Source organism: Somniosus microcephalus, chromosome 6 (genome assembly GCF_052327205.1).
Source record: "Somniosus microcephalus isolate GS21.2 chromosome 6, FLI_Smic_1.0, whole genome shotgun sequence".
NCBI lineage: Eukaryota > Metazoa > Chordata > Chondrichthyes > Squaliformes > Somniosidae > Somniosus > Somniosus microcephalus.
In genome coordinates, this window is record NC_140992.1 from 208301070 (window position 1) to 208319918 (window position 18849).

The 18849-nt window shown below is 52.5% G+C and overlaps 1 protein-coding gene across 2 annotated transcripts in view; it reads left to right on the top strand.

Moving 5' to 3' along the window:
• Nucleotides 1-18849, top strand: part of ranbp10 (RAN binding protein 10) — a 218887-nt gene that overhangs the window by 148158 nt on the left and 51880 nt on the right. The window lies entirely within an intron of this gene.

The window sequence follows — 18849 nt, forward strand, 5'->3', positions numbered from 1 at the left end:
GAGTAGTCTAATAGGCTGAGATTTTCCGGGGGGTCAGCGGGCACAACCGGTGGCGGGTCGGGTCGGGTGGGAAAGCTTTTTTTTCCCCAGCGGGTCGGGACCCCGCTGTGAGCCTGCTGCCACACGCCTTTCCCAATGTCGGGTCTGTCAACGCTGAGCAGACCTGACACGCAGCAGCGGGGGACCCACTTCAGGTAATTATGACCTTGTTTAGAGATCATTAAGAATACATTTGAGTTCACCTTTTGATTTTATGTGCTCGCCCACAGGGTCCACGCTGGTCGTGGACCACGTCTGTTAAGCTGAGGTAGGAGTTCAGTGGCCACAGCTGTTGAGTTGACAGCTTCAAATGTACAGTAAAAGCTCCCACCTTACAGAGATATCTTCCCTCAGCCACACGCTCTTTCTCACTGCATTTCCACAACAGATTCACTATGCTGCAAGTCTTTACACAAGTCTCCATCGCTTCTGCCATCTCTACTTCACCTGCCATCTGTTCCATCAGCATGGGTGCCCTTTATACTCTCTCACCTTGGTCCTCAGAATCCCACCACGATCAGCCCCAACACCAGCAGCACCAACAACAACAACAACCTTCTCCGCAATAACCTGATGCTGCACAGGACCGAGGGCATCAGCACCCGAGCAGATTGCTGCCCGGGAGACATGGAATGGTCTCGCCATGGCCAGATTTACTTCACTTGACGCTGTACACCCCATACCAACATCATAAAGCACCCCTACAATGCCCAAGCCATTCCTTTCACACTCATCACCATTGTGGGGGTTACGATTATGTCTTACCATTCACTGCAATTTACGAAGCCACTTCCAAAGGTACACACAAATCTGTCCAAGAACGCAAAGTGTTGAAAATAAAGGTTTCAATGTTTGACACCACATTAACAGAAACTTTACATGAACATTGCATAAAACACCCAAGTGCCTACCCTTGTGTGTTGTTAGTTGGTATGATTGCACTAGGATGAGGGTGAGTGTGAGGGGTGGCTAGTGAGACGGGGATGTGATAATATAGAGAGAGATGGGTGGAGGTGCAAGTTAAGTTGGTGTGAGTAGGGTAGGGAAGGCAGAGTGATGGGAATGTGATGAGAGGCACAGCAGGATGAGGTTGAGTGTGGCTTTGTATGTTGTTGGGGGTGATGGCTTATCGGGGGAAGGCAGCAGCAGCCAACTTCCTTGCACCATGGGTGGTTCTGCTGCACAGGACGGGAGGAAAAAGAGCGGGAGAGCTATAGTGATAGGGGATTCTATTGTAAGGGGAATAGATAGATGTTTCTGCGGCTGCAAACGAGACTCCAGGATGGTATGTTGCCTCCCTGGTGCAAGGGTCAAGGATGTCTCGGAGCGGCTGCAGGACATTCTGGAGGGGGAGGGTGAACAGCCAGTTGTCGTGGTGCATATAGGTACCAACGATATAGGTAAAAAACGGGATGAGGTCCTAAAAGCTGAATATAGGGAGTTAGGAGGTAAATTAAAAAATAGGACCTCAATGGTAGTAATCTCAGGATTGCTACCAGTGCCGCATGCTAATCAGAGTAGAAATAGAAGGATATTTCGGATGAATATGTGGCTAGAGGAATGGTGCAAGGTGGAGGGATTCAAATTCCTGGGGCATTGGAACCGGTTCTGGGGGAGGTGGGACCAGTACAAACTGGACGGTTTGCACCTAGGCAGGACCGGGACCGATGTCCTAGGGGGAGTGTTTGCTAGTGCTGTTAGGGAGGGTTTAAACTAAAATGGCAGGGGGTTGGGAACCTGTGCAGGGAGACCGAGGAAAGGGAAGCAAGGATAGAAGCAAAAGCCTGGAAGGAGAAAAGCAAAAGTGGAAGGCAGAGAAATCAAGGGTGTAAATCAATCAGGGCCACAGTAAATAATAATTCTAAAAGGACTAAGAGTGTCAAAAAAACAAGCCTGAAGGCTTTGTGTCTTAATGCGAGGAGCATTCGTAATAAGGTGGATGAATTAGCTGTGCAAATAGATGTAAACGGATATGATATAATTGGGATTACGGAGACATGGCTCCAGGGTGACCAAGACTGGGCATTCAAAATCCAGGGGTATTCAGTATTCAGGAAGGACAGGCAAAAAGGAAAAGTAGGTGGGGTAGTAAAGAGGAGATTAACACAATAGTAAGGAAGGATATTAGCTCTGATGATGTGGAATCTGTATGGGTAGAGCTGAGAAATACCAAGGGGCAGAAAACGTTAGTGGGGGTTGTATACAGACCCCCAAACAGTAATGCTGAGGTTGGGGATGGCATTAAACGGGAAATCAGAGACGCGTGCAATAAGGGCACAGCAGTTATCATGGGTGACTTTAATCTACATATAGATTGGGCTAACCAAATTAGTAACAATACCGTGGAGGAGGAATTCCTAGAGTGTATACGGGATGGTTTCCTGGACCAATATGTCGAGGAACCAACTAGAGATCAGGCCATCTTAGACTGGGTATTATGTAATGAGAAAGGATTAATTAGCAATTTTGTTGTGCGAGGCCCCTTGGGGAGGAGCGATCATAATATGATAGAATTCTTCATTAAGATGGAGAGTGAAGTAGTTGACTCAGAGACTAGGGTTCTGAATTTAAATAAAGGAAGCTATGATGGTATGAGGCGCGAGTTGGCTAGGATGGATTGAGGAACGTTACTTAAAGGGTTGACGGTGGATAGGCAATGGCAAACATTTAAAGATCGCATGGATGAACTACAGAATTTGTTCATACCAGGTTGGCATAAAAATAAAACAAAAAAGGTGACTCAACCGTGGCTAACAAGGGAAATTAGGGATAGCATAAGATCCAAGGAGAGGACATATAATTTGGCCAGAAAAAGCAGCAAACCTGAGGATTGGGAGCAGTTTAGGATTCAGCAAAGGAGGACAAAGGGATTCATTAAGAGGGGGAAAATAGAGTATGAGAGTAAGCTTGCAGGCAACATAAAAACTGACTGTAAAAGCTTCTATAGATATGTGAAGAGAAAAAGATTGGTGAAGTAAAGTGTAGGTCCCTTGCAGTCAGAATCAGGGGAATTTATAATGGGGGGAACAAAGAAATGGCAGACCAATTAAATACATACTTCGGTTATGTCTTCACAAAGGAGGACACAAATAACCTCCCAGAGATGTCGGGGAACATAGGGTCTAATGAGAGGGAGGAACTGAATGAAATCAGTATTTGTAGGGAAATGGTGTTAGGGAAATTGACGGGATTGAAGGCCGATAAATCCCCAGGGCCTGATAATCTGCATCCTAGGGTACCTACAAATAGTAGATGCATTGCTGGTCATCTTCCAAAATTCTATAGACTCTGGAACAGTTCCCATGGATTGGAGGGTAGCTAATGTTACCCCACTATTTAAAAAAGGTGGTAGAGAGAAAAAGTGGAATTATAGCCTGACATCGGTAGTGGGGAAAATGCTAGAGTCTATTATAAAAGATGTAATAGCAGAGCACTTGGAAAACAGCGACAGGATCGGACAAAGTCAACATGGATTTACAAAAGGTAAATCATGCTTGACTAATCTACTGGAATTTTTTGAGGATGTGACTGGTAGAATAGATAAAGGAGAACCAGTGGATGTGGTGTATTTGGACTTTCAGAAGGCTTTCGATAAGGTCCTGCATAAGAGATTAGTGTGCAAAGTTAAAGCACATGGGATTGGGGGTAAGGTACTGACTTGGATAGAGAACTGGTTGGCAAACAGGAAGCAAAGAGTTGGAATAAACGGTCTTTTTCCGAGTGGTAGGCAGTGACTAGTGGGGTACCACAGGGATCGGTGCTAGGACCCCAGCTATTCACAATATATATTAATGATCTAGACGAGGGAACTAGATGTAATATCTCCAAATTTGCATACGACACAAAGCTGGGTGGGCGTGTGTGCTGTGAGGAGGATGGAGAGAAACTCCAGTATGATTTGGATAGGTTGGGTGATTGGGCAGATGCATGGCAGATGCAGTATAATATGGATAAATGCGAGGTTATCCACTTTGGTGGCAAAAACAGGAAGGCAGATTATTATCTGAATGGCAATAGATTGGGAAAAGGGGAAGTGCAACGATACCTGGGTGTCCTTGTGCACCAGTCGCTGAAGGTAAGCATGCAGATGCAACAGGCGGTTAAGAAGGCAAATGGTATGTTAGCCTTCATAGCGAGAGGGTTCGAGTACAGGAACAAGGATGTCTTGCTGCAGTTGTACAGGGCCTTGGTGAGACCACACCTTGAGTATTGTGTGCAGTTTTGGTCGCCTTATCTGAGGAAGGATGTTCTTGCCATGGAGGGAGTGCAGTGAAGATTCACCAGACTGATACCTGGGATGGCAGGAATGACGTATGAAGAGAGATTGGGTCGATTAGGCTTATATGTGCTAGAGTTTAGAAGAATGAGAGGGGATCTCATTGAAACTTATAAAATTCTAACAGGACTAGACAGACTAGATGCAGGAAGGATGTTCCCGATGGCGGGTGAGTCCAGAACCAGGGGTCACAGGCTAATGATAAGGGGTAAGCCATTTAGGACTGAGATGAGGAGGAATTTCTTCACCCAGAGATTGGTGAACCTGTGGAATTCTCTGCCACAGAAGGCAGTTGAGACCAATTCATTAAATATATTCAAGAAGGAGTTAGATATATTTCTTAAGGCTAAAGGGATCAAGGGATATGGGGAGAAAGCAGGATCAGGGTATTGAATTTGGATTAACAACAGAAAATGCTGGAAATACTCAGCAGGCCAGGCAGCATCCGTGGAGAGAGAAACAGAGTTAACGTTTCAGGTCTGGGACCCTTCATCAGAACTGGAAAAAGCTGGCGATGTAACAGATATTAAGCAGGTGCAGAGACGGTGGGGGTGGGGTGGGGGGGTTAGGAGGGGAGGAAGGAATAGAAAGAACACCCTGTACTTTTGTAAGAGGCAGGAAAGATAAAATGTTGCAAATGGGAATGGCAAAAATCATACTGCATGAAAAATGGGGGCAGGGATAATTATCTGAAATTGTTGAACTCAATGTTGAGTCCGGCAGGCTGCAAAGTGCCCAATCGAAAGATGAGGTGCTGTTCCTCGAGCTTACGTTGAGCTTCATTGGAACAATGCAATAGCCCGAGGACAGAGAGATCAGAGTGGGAGTGAAGCGGTGAATTAAAGTGACAGGCTCAGGGTCACCCTTACGGACTGAACGGAGGTGTTCCGCAAAGCGGTCGCCCAATCTGCGTTTGTCTCCCCAGTGTAGAAGAGACCACATCGTGAGCAGCGAATACAGTATATTAAATTGCAAGAATTACAAGTAAATCGTTGTTTCACCTGGAAGGGGTGTTTGGGGCCCTGGACAGTGGGAAGGGAGGTGTTGCATCTCCTGTGCTTGCATGGGAAGGTGCCAGGTGAAGGAGAAGGGCTGTTGGGGATGATTGAGGAGTGGACCAGGGTGTCGCGGAGGGAGCGGTCCCTTCGGAATGCTGAAAGGGGAGGTGAGGGAAGATGTATTTGATGGTGGGATCACGTTGGAGGTGGCGGAAATGGCGGAGGATGATCCGTTGAATGTGGAATTTGGATGATCAGCCTTGATCTCATTAAACAGCGGAGCAGGCTCGAGAGGCCGAATGGCCTACTCCTGCTCCTATCTTCCATGTTTCTATGTACTAACGTTTCGTGATCTACTGAGATCATTGAAATGTTTGCGGCACTGTACCCTGGCCACATCCCTGCTTGTGCTCTCCTCTGCAAAGTGCAACCAGGCTGTGTTGATCTCCTGGGGAGATCTGTTCTGCCCATGGGAAGGGAAGAAGTCCTCCCTGCATGCTGTGGCTCCCTCCAACTTCAATTTCAATTTCAATTTTATTTATCACATAACTAAATACAAGAAGTGAAATCTAATCAGTGAAATGCTTTTTTCTTGACGAGCCGAGAGCACCAAGCAGCAAGAACACTTGGCTGCCTGGTACGCACAGAGCCCGCAAGGACAGCAGCCATCTTCATCGGCGCTATATACACGCATACATACTTTTAAATATAAATATGTCTGCTCCAGCTCTCGCTCCTTCAAACTGTCCTCTCTCCAGCTCTCGCTCCTTCAAACTGTCCTCTCTCCAGCTCTCGCTCCTTCAAACTGCTCTCTCCAGCTCTCGCTCCTTCAGACTGTCCTCTCCAGCTCTCGCTCCTTCAAACTGTCCTCTGCAGCTTTCGCTCCTTCAAACTGTCCTCTCTCCAGCTCTCGCTCCTTCAAACTGTCCTCTCTCCAGCTCTCGCTCCTTTAAACTGTCCTCCCTCCAGCTCTCGCTCCTTCAAACTGTCCTCTCTCCAGCTCTCGCTCCTTCAAACTGTCCGCTCCAGCTCTTGCTCCTTCAAACTGCTCTCTCCAGCTCTCGCTCCTTCAAACTGTCCGCTCCAGCTCTCGCTCCTTCAAACTATCCTCTCTCCAGCTCTCGCTCCTTCAAACTGTCCTCTCTCCAGCTCTCGCTCCTTCAAACTGTCCTCTCCAGCTCTCGCTCCTTCAAACTGTCCTCTCCAGCTCTCGCTCCTTCAAACTGCTCTCTCCAGCTCTCGCTCCTTCAAACTGTCCTCTCTCCAGCTCTCGCTCCTTCAAACTGTCCGCTCCAGCTCTCGCTCCTTCAAATTGCCCTCTCTCCAGCTCTCGCTCCTTCAAACTGCTCTCTCCAGCTCTCGCTCCTTCAAACTGTCCGCTCCAGCTCTCGCTCCTTCAAACTGTCCGCTCCAGCTCTCGCTCCTTCAAACTGTCCTCTCTCCAGCTTTCGCTCCTTCAAACTGTCCTCTCTCCAGCTCTCGCTCCTTCAGACTGTCCTCTCCAGCTCTCGCTCCTTCAAACTGTCCTCTCCAGCTCTCGCTCCTTCAAACTGTCCTCTCCAGCTCTCGCTCCTTCAAACTGTCCTCTCAAGCTCTCGCTCCTTCAAACTGCTCTCTCCAGCTCTCGCTCCTTCAAACTGTCCGCTCCAGCTCTCGCTCCTTCAAACTGTCCGCTCCAGCTCTCGCTCCTTCAAACTGTCCGCTCCAGCTCTCGCTCCTTCAAACTGTCCTCTCTCCAGCTCTCGCTTCTTCAAACTGTCCTCTCTCCAGCTCTCGCTCCTTCAAACTGCTCTCTCCAGCTCTCGCTCCTTCAAACTGTCCTCTCCAGCTCTCGCTCCTTCAAACTGTCCTCTGCAGCTCTCGCTCCTTCAAACTGGCTCTCCAGCTCTCGCTCCTTCAAACTGTCCTCTCTCCAGCTCTCGCTCCTTCAAACTGTCCTCCCTCCAGCTCTCGCTCCTTCAAACTGTCCTCTCTCCAGCTCTCGCTCCTTCAAACTGTCCGCTCCAGCTCTCGCTCCTTCAAACTGTCCGCTCCAGCTCTCGCTCCTTCAAACTGCTCTCTCCAGCTCTCACTCCTTCAAACTGTCCGCTCCAGCTCTCGCTCCTTCAAACTGTCCTCTCTCCAGCTCTCGCTCCTTCAAAGTGTCCTCTCTCCAGCTCTCGCTCCTTCAAACTGCTCTCTCCAGCTTGCTCCTTCAAACTGTCCTCTCCAGCTCTCGCTCCTTCAAACTGCTCTCTCCAGCTTGCTCCTTCAAACTATCCTCTCCAGCTCTCACTCCTTCAAACAGCTCTCTCCAGCTCTCGCTCCTTCAAACTGCGCTCTCCAGCTCTCGCTCCTTCAAACTGTCCTCTCCAGCTCTCGCTCCTTCAAACTGCTCTCTCCAGCTCTCGCTCCTTCAAACTGTCCTCTCTCCAGCTCTCGCTCCTTCAAACTGTCCTCTCTCCAGCTCTCGCTCCTTCAAACTGCTCTCTCCAGCTCTCGCTCTTTCAAACTGCTCTCTCCAGCTCTCGCTCCTTCAAACTGCTCTCTCCAGCTCTCGCTCCTTCAAACTGTCCTCTCTCCAGCTCTCGCTCCTTCAAACTGTCCGCTCCAGCTCTCGCTCCTTCAAACTGTCCTCTCCAGCTCTCGCTCCTTCAAACTGTCCTCTCTCCAGCTCTCGCTCCTTCAAACTGTCCTCTCCAGCTCTCGCTCCTTCAAACTGTCCTCTCCAGCTCTTGCTCCTTCAAACTGTCCTCTCCAGCTCTCGCTCCTTCAAACTGCTCTCTCCAGCTCTCGCTCCTTCAAACTGCTCTCTCCAGCTCTCGCTCCTTCAAACTGTCCGCTCCAGCTCTCGCTCCTTCGAACTGTCCTCTCTCCAGCTCTCGCTCCTTCGAACTGTCCTCTCTCCAGCTCTCGCTCCTTCAAACTGCTCTCTCCAGCTCTCGCTCCTTCAGACTGTCCTCTCCAGCTCTCGCTCCTTCAAACTGTCCTCTGCAGCTTTCGCTCCTTCAAACTGTCCTCTCTCCAGCTCTCGCTCCTTCAAACTGTCCTCTCTCCAGCTCTCGCTCCTTCAAACTGTCCTCAATCCAGCTCTCGCTCCTTCAAACTATCCTCCCTCCAGCTCTCGCTCCTTCAAACTGTCCTCTCCAGCTCTCGCTCCTTCAAACTGTCCTCTCCAGCTCTCGCTCCTTCAAACTGCTCTCTCCAGCTCTCGCTCCTTCAAACTGTCCTCTCTCCAGCTCTCGCTCCTTCAAACTGTCCGCTCCAGCTCTCGCTCCTTCAAATTGCCCTCTCTCCAGCTCTCGCTCCTTCAAACTGCTCTCTCCAGCTCTCGCTCCTTCAAACTGTCCGCTCCAGCTCTCGCTCCTTCAAACTGTCCGCTCCAGCTCTCGCTCCTTCAAACTGTCCTCTCTCCAGCTTTCGCTCCTTCAAACTGTCCTCTCTCCAGCTCTCGCTCCTTCAGACTGTCCTCTCCAGCTCTCGCTCCTTCAAACTGTCCTCTCCAGCTCTCGCTCCTTCAAACTGTCCTCTCCAGCTCTCGCTCCTTCAAACTGTCCTCTCAAGCTCTCGCTCCTTCAAACTGCTCTCTCCAGCTCTCGCTCCTTCAAACTGTCCGCTCCAGCTCTCGCTCCTTCAAACTGTCCGCTCCAGCTCTCGCTCCTTCAAACTGTCCGCTCCAGCTCTCGCTCCTTCAAACTGTCCTCTCTCCAGCTCTCGCTCCTTCAAACTGTCCTCTCTCCAGCTCTCGCTCCTTCAAACTGCTCTCTCCAGCTCTCGCTCCTTCAAACTGTCCTCTCCAGCTCTCGCTCCTTCAAACTGTCCTCTGCAGCTCTCGCTCCTTCAAACTGGCTCTCCAGCTCTCGCTCCTTCAAACTGTCCTCTCTCCAGCTCTCGCTCCTTCAAACTGTCCTCCCTCCAGCTCTCGCTCCTTCAAACTGTCCTCTCTCCAGCTCTCGCTCCTTCAAACTGTCCTCTCTAGCTCTCGCTCCTTCAAACTGTCCTCTCTCCAGCTCTCGCTCCTTCAAACTGTCCGCTCCAGCTCTCGCTCCTTCAAACTGTCCGCTCCAGCTCTCGCTCCTTCAAACTGCTCTCTCCAGCTCTCGCTCCTTCAAACTGTCCGCTCCAGCTCTCGCTCCTTCAAACTGTCCTCTCTCCAGCTCTCGCTCCTTCAAAGTGTCCTCTCTCCAGCTCTCGCTCCTTCAAACTGCTCTCTCCAGCTTGCTCCTTCAAACTGTCCTCTCCAGCTCTCGCTCCTTCAAACTGCTCTCTCCAGCTTGCTCCTTCAAACTGTCCTCTCCAGCTCTCACTCCTTCAAACAGCTCTCTCCAGCTCTCGCTCCTTCAAACTGCGCTCTCCAGCTCTCGCTCCTTCAAACTGTCCTCTCCAGCTCTCGCTCCTTCAAACTGCTCTCTCCAGCTCTCGCTCCTTCAAACTGTCCTCTCTCCAGCTCTCGCTCCTTCAAACTGTCCTCTCTCCAGCTCTCGCTCCTTCAAACTGCTCTCTCCAGCTCTCGCTCTTTCAAACTGCTCTCTCCAGCTCTCGCTCCTTCAAACTGCTCTCTCCAGCTCTCGCTCCTTCAAACTGTCCTCTCTCCAGCTCTCGCTCCTTCAAACTGTCCGCTCCAGCTCTCGCTCCTTCAAACTGTCCTCTCCAGCTCTCGCTCCTTCAAACTGTCCTCTCTCCAGCTCTCGCTCCTTCAAACTGTCCTCTCCAGCTCTCGCTCCTTCAAACTGTCCTCTCCAGCTCTTGCTCCTTCAAACTGTCCTCTCCAGCTCTCGCTCCTTCAAACTGCTCTCTCCAGCTCTCGCTCCTTCAAACTGCTCTCTCCAGCTCTCGCTCCTTCAAACTGTCCGCTCCAGCTCTCGCTCCTTCGAACTGTCCTCTCTCCAGCTCTCGCTCCTTCGAACTGTCCTCTCTCCAGCTCTCGCTCCTTCAAACTGCTCTCTCCAGCTCTCGCTCCTTCAGACTGTCCTCTCCAGCTCTCGCTCCTTCAAACTGTCCTCTGCAGCTTTCGCTCCTTCAAACTGTCCTCTCTCCAGCTCTCGCTCCTTCAAACTGTCCTCTCTCCAGCTCTCGCTCCTTCAAACTGTCCTCAATCCAGCTCTCGCTCCTTCAAACTATCCTCCCTCCAGCTCTCGCTCCTTCAAACTGTCCTCTCTCCAGCTCTTGCTCCTTCAAACTGTCCTCTCTCCAGCTCTCGCTCCTTCAAACTGTCCTCTCTCCAGCTCTCGCTCCTTCAAACTGCTCTCTCCAGCTCTCGCTCCTTCAAACTGCTCTCTCCAGCTCTCGCTCCTTCAAACTGCTCTCTCCAGCTCTCGCTCCTTCAAACTGCTCTCTCCAGCTCTCGCTCCTTCAAACTGTCCGCTCCTGCTCTCGATCCTTCAAACTGTCCGCTCCAGCTCTCGCTCCTTCAAACTGTCCGCTCCAGCTCTCGCTCCTTCAAACTGCTCTCTCCAGCTCTCGCTCCTTCAAACTGTCTGCTCCAGCTCTCGCTCCTTCAAACTGTCCTCTCTCCAGCTCTCGCTCCTTCAAACTGTCCTTTCTCCAGCTCTCGCTCCTTCAAACTGCTCTCTCCAGCTCTCGCTCCTTCAGACTGTCCTCTCCAGCTCTCGCTCCTTCAAACTGTCCTCTGCAGCTTTCGCTCCTTCAAACTGTCCTCTCTCCAGCTCTCGCTCCTTCAAACTGTCCTCTCTCCAGGTCTCGCTCCTTCAAACTGTCCTCTCTCCAGCTCTCGCTCCTTCAAACTGTCCGCTCCAGCTCTCGCTCCTTCAAACTGTCCTCTCTCCAGCTCTCGCTCCTTCAAACTGTCCTCTCTCCAGCTCTCGCTCCTTCAAACTGTCCTCTCTCCAGCTCTCGCTCCTTCAAACTGTCCTCTCCAGCTCTCGCTCCTTCAAACTGTCCTCTCCAGCTCTCGCTCCTTCAAACTGTCCTCTCCAGCTCTCGCTCCTTCAAACTGTCCTCTCCAGCTCTCGCTCCTTCAAACTGCTCTCTCCAGCTCTCGCTCCTTCAAACTGTCCTCTCTCCAGCTCTCGCTCCTTCAAACTGTCCTCTCTCCAGCTCTCGCTCCTTCAAACTGCTCTCTCCAGCTCTCGCTCCTTCAAACTGTCCTCTCCAGCTCTCGCTCCTTCAAACTGCTCTCTCCAGCTCTCGCTCCTTCAAACTGTCCGCTCCAGCTCTCGCTCCTTCAAACTGTCCGCTCCAGCTCTCGCTCCTTCAAACTGCTCTCTCCAGCTCTCGCTCCTTCAAACTGTCTGCTCCAGCTCTCGCTCCTTCAAACTGTCCTCTCTCCAGCTCTCGCTCCTTCAAACTGTCCTTTCTCCAGCTCTCGCTCCTTCAAACTGCTCTCTCCAGCTCTCGCTCCTTCAGACTGTCCTCTCCAGCTCTCGCTCCTTCAAACTGTCCTCTGCAGCTTTCGCTCCTTCAAACTGTCCTCTCTCCAGGTCTCGCTCCTTCAAACTGTCCTCTCTCCAGCTCTCGCTCCTTCAAACTGTCCTCTCTCCAGCTCTCGCTCCTTCAAACTGTCCTCTCTCCAGCTCTCGCTCCTTCAAACTGTCCTCTCTCCAGCTCTTGCTCCTTCAAACTGTCCTCTCCAGCTCTCGCTCCTTCAAACTGTCCTCTCCAGCTCTCGCTCCTTCAAACTGTCCTCTCCAGCTCTCGCTCCTTCAAATTGTCCTCTCCAGCTCTCGCTCCTTCAAACTGCTCTCTCCAGCTCTCGCTCCTTCAAACTGTCCTCTCTCCAGCTCTCGCTCCTTCAAACTGTCCTCTCTCCAGCTCTCGCTCCTTCAAACTGCTCTCTCCAGCTCTCGCTCCTTCAAACTGTCCTCTCAAGCTCTCGCTCCTTCAAACTGCTCTCTCCAGCTCTCGCTCCTTCAAACTGCTCTCTCCAGCTCTCGCTCCTTCAAACTGCTCTCTCCAGCTCTCGCTCCTTCAAACTGCTCTCTCCAGCTCTCGCTCCTTCAAACTGTCCGCTCCAGCTCTCGCTCCTTCAAACTGTCCGCTCCAGCTCTCGCTCCTTCAAACTGTCCGCTCCAGCTCTCGCTCCTTCAAACTGTCCGCTCCAGCTCTCGCTCCTTCAAACTGTCCTCTCTCCAGCTTTCGCTCCTTCAAACTGTCCTCTCTCCAGCTCTCGCTCCTTCAGACTGTCCTCTCCAGCTCTCGCTCCTTCAAACTGTCCTCTCCAGCTCTCGCTCCTTCAAACTGTCCTCTCCAGCTCTCGCTCCTTCAAACTGTCCTCTCAAGCTCTCGCTCCTTCAAACTGCTCTCTCCAGCTCTCGCTCCTTCAAACTGTCCGCTCCAGCTGTCGCTCCTTCGAACTGTCCTCTCTCCAGCTCTCGCTCCTTCGAACTGTCCTCTCTCCAGCTCTCGCTCCTTCAAACTGCTCTCTCCAGCTCTCGCTCCTTCAGACTGTCCTCTCCAGCTCTCGCTCCTTCAAACTGTCCTCTGCAGTTTTCGCTCCTTCAAACTGTCCTCTCTCCAGCTCTCGCTCCTTCAAACTGTCCTCTCTCCAGCTCTCGCTCCTTCAAACTGTCCTCAATCCAGCTCTCGCTCCTTCAAACTATCCTCCCTCCAGCTCTCGCTCCTTCAAACTGTCCTCTCTCCAGCTCTTGCTCCTTCAAACTGTCCTCTCTCCAGCTCTCGCTCCTTCAAACTGTCCTCTCTCCAGCTCTCGCTCCTTCAAACTGCTCTCTCCAGCTCTCGCTCCTTCAAACTGTCCTCTCCAGCTCTCGCTCCTTCAAACTGCTCTCTCCAGCTCTCGCTCCTTCAAACTGCTCTCTCCAGCTCTCGCTGCTTCAAACTGTCCGCTCCTGCTCTCGCTCCTTCAAACTGTCCGCTCCAGCTCTCGCTCCTTCAAACTGTCCGCTCCAGCTCTCGCTCCTTCAAACTGCTCTCTCCAGCTCTCGCTCCTTCAAACTGTCTGCTCCAGCTCTCGCTCCTTCAAACTGTCCTCTCTCCAGCTCTCGCTCCTTCAAACTGTCCTTTCTCCAGCTCTCGCTCCTTCAAACTGCTCTCTCCAGCTCTCGCTCCTTCAGACTGTCCTCTCCAGCTCTCGCTCCTTCAAACTGTCCTCTGCAGCTTTCGCTCCTTCAAACTGTCCTCTCTCCAGCTCCCGCTCCTTCAAACTGTCCTCTCTCCAGGTCTCGCTCCTTCAAACTGTCCTCTCTCCAGCTCTCGCTCCTTCAAACTGTCCGCTCCAGCTCTCGCTCCTTCAAACTGTCCTCTCTCCAGCTCTCGCTCCTTCAAACTGTCCTCTCTCCAGCTCTCGCTCCTTCAAACTGTCCTCTCTCCAGCTCTCGCTCCTTCAAACTGTCCTCTCCAGCTCTCGCTCCTTCAAACTGTCCTCTCCAGCTCTCGCTCCTTCAAACTGCTCTCTCCAGCTCTCGCTCCTTCAAACTGTCCTCTCTCCAGCTCTCGCTCCTTCAAACTGTCCTCTCTCCAGCTCTCGCTCCTTCAAACTGCTCTCTCCAGCTCTCGCTCCTTCAAACTGTCCTCTCCAGCTCTCGCTCCTTCAAACTGCTCTCTCCAGCTCTCGCTCCTTCAAACTGTCCGCTCCAGCTCTCGCTCCTTCAAACTGTCCGCTCCAGCACTCGCTCCTTCAAACTGTCCGCTCCAGCTCTCGCTCCTTCAAACTGTCCTCTCTCCAGCTTTCGCTCCTTCAAACTGTCTTCTCTCCAGCTCTCGCTCCTTCAGACTGTCCTCTCCAGCTCTCGCTCCTTCAAACTGTCCTCTCCAGCTCTCGCTCCTTCAAACTGTCCTCTCCAGCTCTCGGTCCTTCAAACTGTCCTCTCCAGCTCTCGCTCCTTCAAACTGCTCTCTCCAGCTCTCGCTCCTTCAAACTGTCCTCTCTCCAGCTCTCGCTCCTTCAAACTGTCCTGTCTCCAGCTCTCGCTCCTTCAAACTGCTCTCTCCAGCTCTCGCTCCTTCAAACTGTCCTCTCCAGCTCTCGCTCCTTCAAACTGCTCTCTCCAGCTCTCGCTCCTTCAAACTGTCCGCTCCAGCTCTCGCTCCTTCAAACTGTCCGCTCCAGCACTCGCTCCTTCAAACTGTCCGCTCCAGCTCTCGCTCCTTCAAACTGTCCTCTCTCCACCTTTCGCTCCTTCAAACTGTCCTCTCTCCAGCTCTCGCTCCTTCAGACTGTCCTCTCCAGCTCTCGCTCCTTCAAACTGTCCTCTCCAGCTCTCACTCCTTCAAACTGTCCTCTCCAGCTCTCGCTCCTTCAAACTGTCCTCTCAAGCTCTCGCTCCTTCAAACTGCTCTCTCCAGCTCTCGCTCCGTCAAACTGCTCTCTCCAGCTCTCGCTCCTTCAAACTGTCCGCTCCAGCTCTCGCTCCTTCAAACTGTCCGCTCCAGCTCTCGCTCCTTCAAACTGTCCTCTCCAGCTCTCGCTCCTTCAAACTGTCCTCTCTCCAGCTCTCGCTCCTTCAAACTGTCCTCTCTCCAGCTCTCGCTCCTTCAAACTGTCCTCTCTCCAGCTCTCGCTCCTTCAAACTGTCCTCTCCAGCTCTCGCTCCTTCAAACTGCTCTCTCCAGCTCTCGCTCCTTCAAACTGTCCTCTCCAGCTCTCGCTCCTTCAAACTGTCCTCTGCAGCTCTCGCTCCTTCAAACTGTCTCTCCAGCTCTCGCTCCTTCAAACTGTCCTCTCTCCAGCTCTCGCTCCTTCAAACTGTCCTCCCTCCAGCTCTCGCTCCTTCAAACTGTCCTCTCTCCAGCTCTCGCTCCTTCAAACTGTCCTCTCTAGCTCTCGCTCCTTCAAACTGTCCTCTCCAGCTCTCGCTCCTTCAAACTGTCCTCTCCAGCTCTCGCTCCTTCAAACTGTCCTCTCAAGCTCTCGCTCCTTCAAACTGCTCTCTCCAGCTCTCGCTCCTTCAAACTGCTCTCTCCAGCTCTCGCTCCTTCAAACTGTCCTCTCCAGCTCTCGCTCCTTCAAACTGCTCTCTCCAGCTCTCGCTCCTTCAAACTGTCCGCTCCAGCTCTCGCTCCTTCAAACTGTCCGCTCCAGCTCTCGCTCCTTCAAACTGTCCGCTCCAGCTCTCGCTCCTTCAAACTGTCCTCTCTCCAGCTTTCGCTCCTTCAAACTGTCCTCTCTCCAGCTCTCGCTCCTTCAGACTGTCCTCTCCAGCTCTCGCTCCTTCAAACTGTCCTCTCCAGCTCTCGCTCCTTCAAACTATCCTCCCTCCAGCTCTCGCTCCTTCAAACTGTCCTCTCTCCAGCTCTTGCTCCTTCAAACTGTCCTCTCTCCAGCTCTCGCTCCTTCAAACTGTCCTCTCTCCAGCTCTCGCTCCTTCAAACTGCTCTCTCCAGCTCTCGCTCCTTCAAACTGTCCTCTCCAGCTCTCGCTCCTTCAAACTGCTCTCTCCAGCTCTCGCTCCTTCAAACTGCTCTCTCCAGCTCTCGCTCCTTCAAACTGTCCGCTCCTGCTCTCGCTCCTTCAAACTGTCCGCTCCAGCTCTCGCTCCTTCAAACTGTCCGCTCCAGCTCTCGCTCCTTCAAACTGCTCTCTCCAGCTCTCGCTCCTTCAAACTGTCCTCTCTCCAGGTCTCGCTCCTTCAAACTGTCCTCTCTCCAGCTCTCGCTCCTTCAAACTGTCCGCTCCAGCTCTCGCTCCTTCAAACTGTCCTCTCTCCAGCTCTCGCTCCTTCAAACTGTCCTCTCTCCAGCTCTCGCTCCTTCAAACTGTCCTCTCTCCAGCTCTCGCTCCTTCAAACTGTCCTCTCCAGCTCTCGCTCCTTCAAACTGTCCTCTCCAGCTCTCGCTCCTTCAAACTGTCCTCTCTCCAGCTCTCGCTCCTTCAAACTGTCCGCTCCAGCTCTCGCTCCTTCAAACTGTCCTCTCTCCAGCTCTCGCTCCTTCAAACTGTCCTCTCTCCAGCTCTCGCTCCTTCAAACTGTCCTCTCTCCAGCTCTCGCTCCTTCAAACTGTCCTCTCCAGCTCTCGCTCCTTCAAACTGTCCTCTCTCCAGCTCTCGCTCCTTCAAACTGTCCTCTCTCCAGCTCTCGCTCCTTCAAACTGCTCTCTCCAGCTCTCGCTCCTTCAAACTGTCCTCTCCAGCTCTCGCTCCTTCAAACTGCTCTCTCCAGCTCTCGCTCCTTCAAACTGTCCGCTCCAGCTCTCGCTCCTTCAAACTGTCCGCTCCAGCACTCGCTCCTTCAAACTGTCCGCTCCAGCTCTCGCTCCTTCAAACTGTCCTCTCTCCAGCTTTCGCTCCTTCAAACTGTCTTCTCTCCAGCTCTCGCTCCTTCAGACTGTCCTCTCCAGCTCTCGCTCCTTCAAACTGTCCTCTCCAGCTCTCGCTCCTTCAAACTGTCCTCTCCAGCTCTCGCTCCTTCAAACTGTCCTCTCTCCAGCTCTCGCTCCTTCAAACTGCTCTCTCCAGCTCTAGCTCCTTCAAACTGTCCTCTCCAGCTCTCGCTCCTTCAAACTGCTCTCTCCAGCTCTCGCTCCTTCAAACTGTCCGCTCCAGCTCTCGCTCCTTCAAACTGTCCGCTCCAGCACTCGCTCCTTCAAACTGTCCGCTCCAGCTCTCGCTCCTTCAAACTGTCCTCTCTCCACCTTTCGCTCCTTCAAACTGTCCTCTCTCCAGCTCTCGCTCCTTCAGACTGTCCTCTCCAGCTCTCGCTCCTTCAAACTGTCCTCTCCAGCTCTCACTCCTTCAAACTGTCCTCTCCAGCTCTCGCTCCTTCAAACTGTCCTCTCAAGCTCTCGCTCCTTCAAACTGCTCTCTCCAGCTCTCGCTCCGTCAAACTGCTCTCTCCAGCTCTCGCTCCTTCAAACTGTCCGCTCCAGCTCTCGCTCCTTCAAACTGTCCGCTCCAGCTCTCGCTCCTTCAAACTGTCCTCTCCAGCTCTCGCTCCTTCAAACTGTCCTCTCTCCAGCTCTCGCTCCTTCAAACTGTCCTCTCTCCAGCTCTCGCTCCTTCAAACTGTCCTCTCTCCAGCTCTCGCTCCTTCAAACTGTCTCTCCAGCTCTCGCTCCTTCAAACTGTCCTCTCTCCAGCTCTCGCTCCTTCAAACTGTCCTCCCTCCAGCTCTCGCTCCTTCAAACTGTCCTCTCTCCAGCTCTCGCTCCTTCAAACTGTCCTCTCTAGCTCTCGCTCCTTCAAACTGTCCTCTCCAGCTCTCGCTCCTTCAAACTGTCCTCTCCAGCTCTCGCTCCTTCAAACTGTCCTCTCAAGCTCTCGCTCCTTCAAACTGCTCTCTCCAGCTCTCGCTCCTTCAAACTGCTCTCTCCAGCTCTCGCTCCTTCAAACTGTCCTCTCCAGCTCTCGCTCCTTCAAACTGCTCTCTCCAGCTCTCGCTCCTTCAAACTGTCCGCTCCAGCTCTCGCTCCTTCAAACTGTCCGCTCCAGCTCTCGCTCCTTCAAACTGTCCGCTCCAGCTCTCGCTCCTTCAAACTGTCCTCTCTCCAGCTTTCGCTCCTTCAAACTGTCCTCTCTCCAGCTCTCGCTCCTTCAGACTGTCCTCTCCAGCTCTCGCTCCTTCAAACTGTCCTCTCCAGCTCTCGCTTCTTCAAACTGTCCTCTCAAGCTCTCGCTCCTTCAAACTGCTCTCTCCAGCTCTCGCTCCTTCAAACTGTCCGCTCCTGCTCTCGCTCCTTCAAACTGTCCGCTCCAGCTCTCGCTCCTTCAAACTGTCCGCTCCAGCTCTCGCTCCTTCAAACTGTCCGCTCCAGCTCTCGCTCCTTCAAACTGTCCTCTCCAGCTCTCGCTCCTTCAAACTGTCCTCTCTCCAGCTCTCGCTCCTTCAAACTGTCCTCTCTCCAGCTCTCGCTCCTTCAAACTGTCCGCTCCAGCTCTCACTCCTTCAAACTGTCCTCTCTCCAGCTCTCGCTCCTTCAAACTGCTCTCTCCAGCTCTCGCTCCTTCAAACTGTCCTCTCCAGCTCTCGCTCCTTCAAACTGTGCTCTGCAGCTCTCGCTCCTTCAAACTGTCTCTCCAGCTCTCGCTCCTTCAAACTGTCCTCTCTCCAGCTCTCGCTCCTTCAAACTGTCCTCCCTCCAGCTCTCGCTCCTTCAAACTGTCCTCTCTCCAGCTCTCGCTCCTTCAAACTGTCCTCTCTAGCTCTCGCTCCTTCAAACTGTCCTCTCTCCAGCTCTCGCTCCTTCAAACTGTCCGCTCCAGCTCTCGCTCCTTCAAACTGTCCGCTCCAGCTCTCGCTCCTTCAAACTGCTCTCTCCAGCTCTCGCTCCTTCAAACTGTCCGCTCCAGCTCTCGCTCCTTCAAACTGTCCTCTCTCCAGCTCTCGCTCCTTCAAACTGTCCTCTCTCCAGCTCTCGCTCCTTCAAACTGTCCTCTCCAGCTCTCGCTCCTTCAAACTGCTCTCTCCAGCTTGCTCCTTCAAACAGCTCTCTCCAGCTCTCACTCCTTCAAACAGCTCCCTCCAGCTCTCGCTCCTTCAAACTGCTCTCTCCAGCTCTCGCTCCTTCAAACTGTCCTCTCCAGCTCTCGCTCCTTCAAACTGTCCTCTCCAGCTCTCGCTCCTTCAAACTGCTCTCTCCAGCTCTCGCTCCTTCAAACTGTCCGCTCCAGCTCTCGCTCCTTCAAACTGTCCGCTCCAGCTCTCG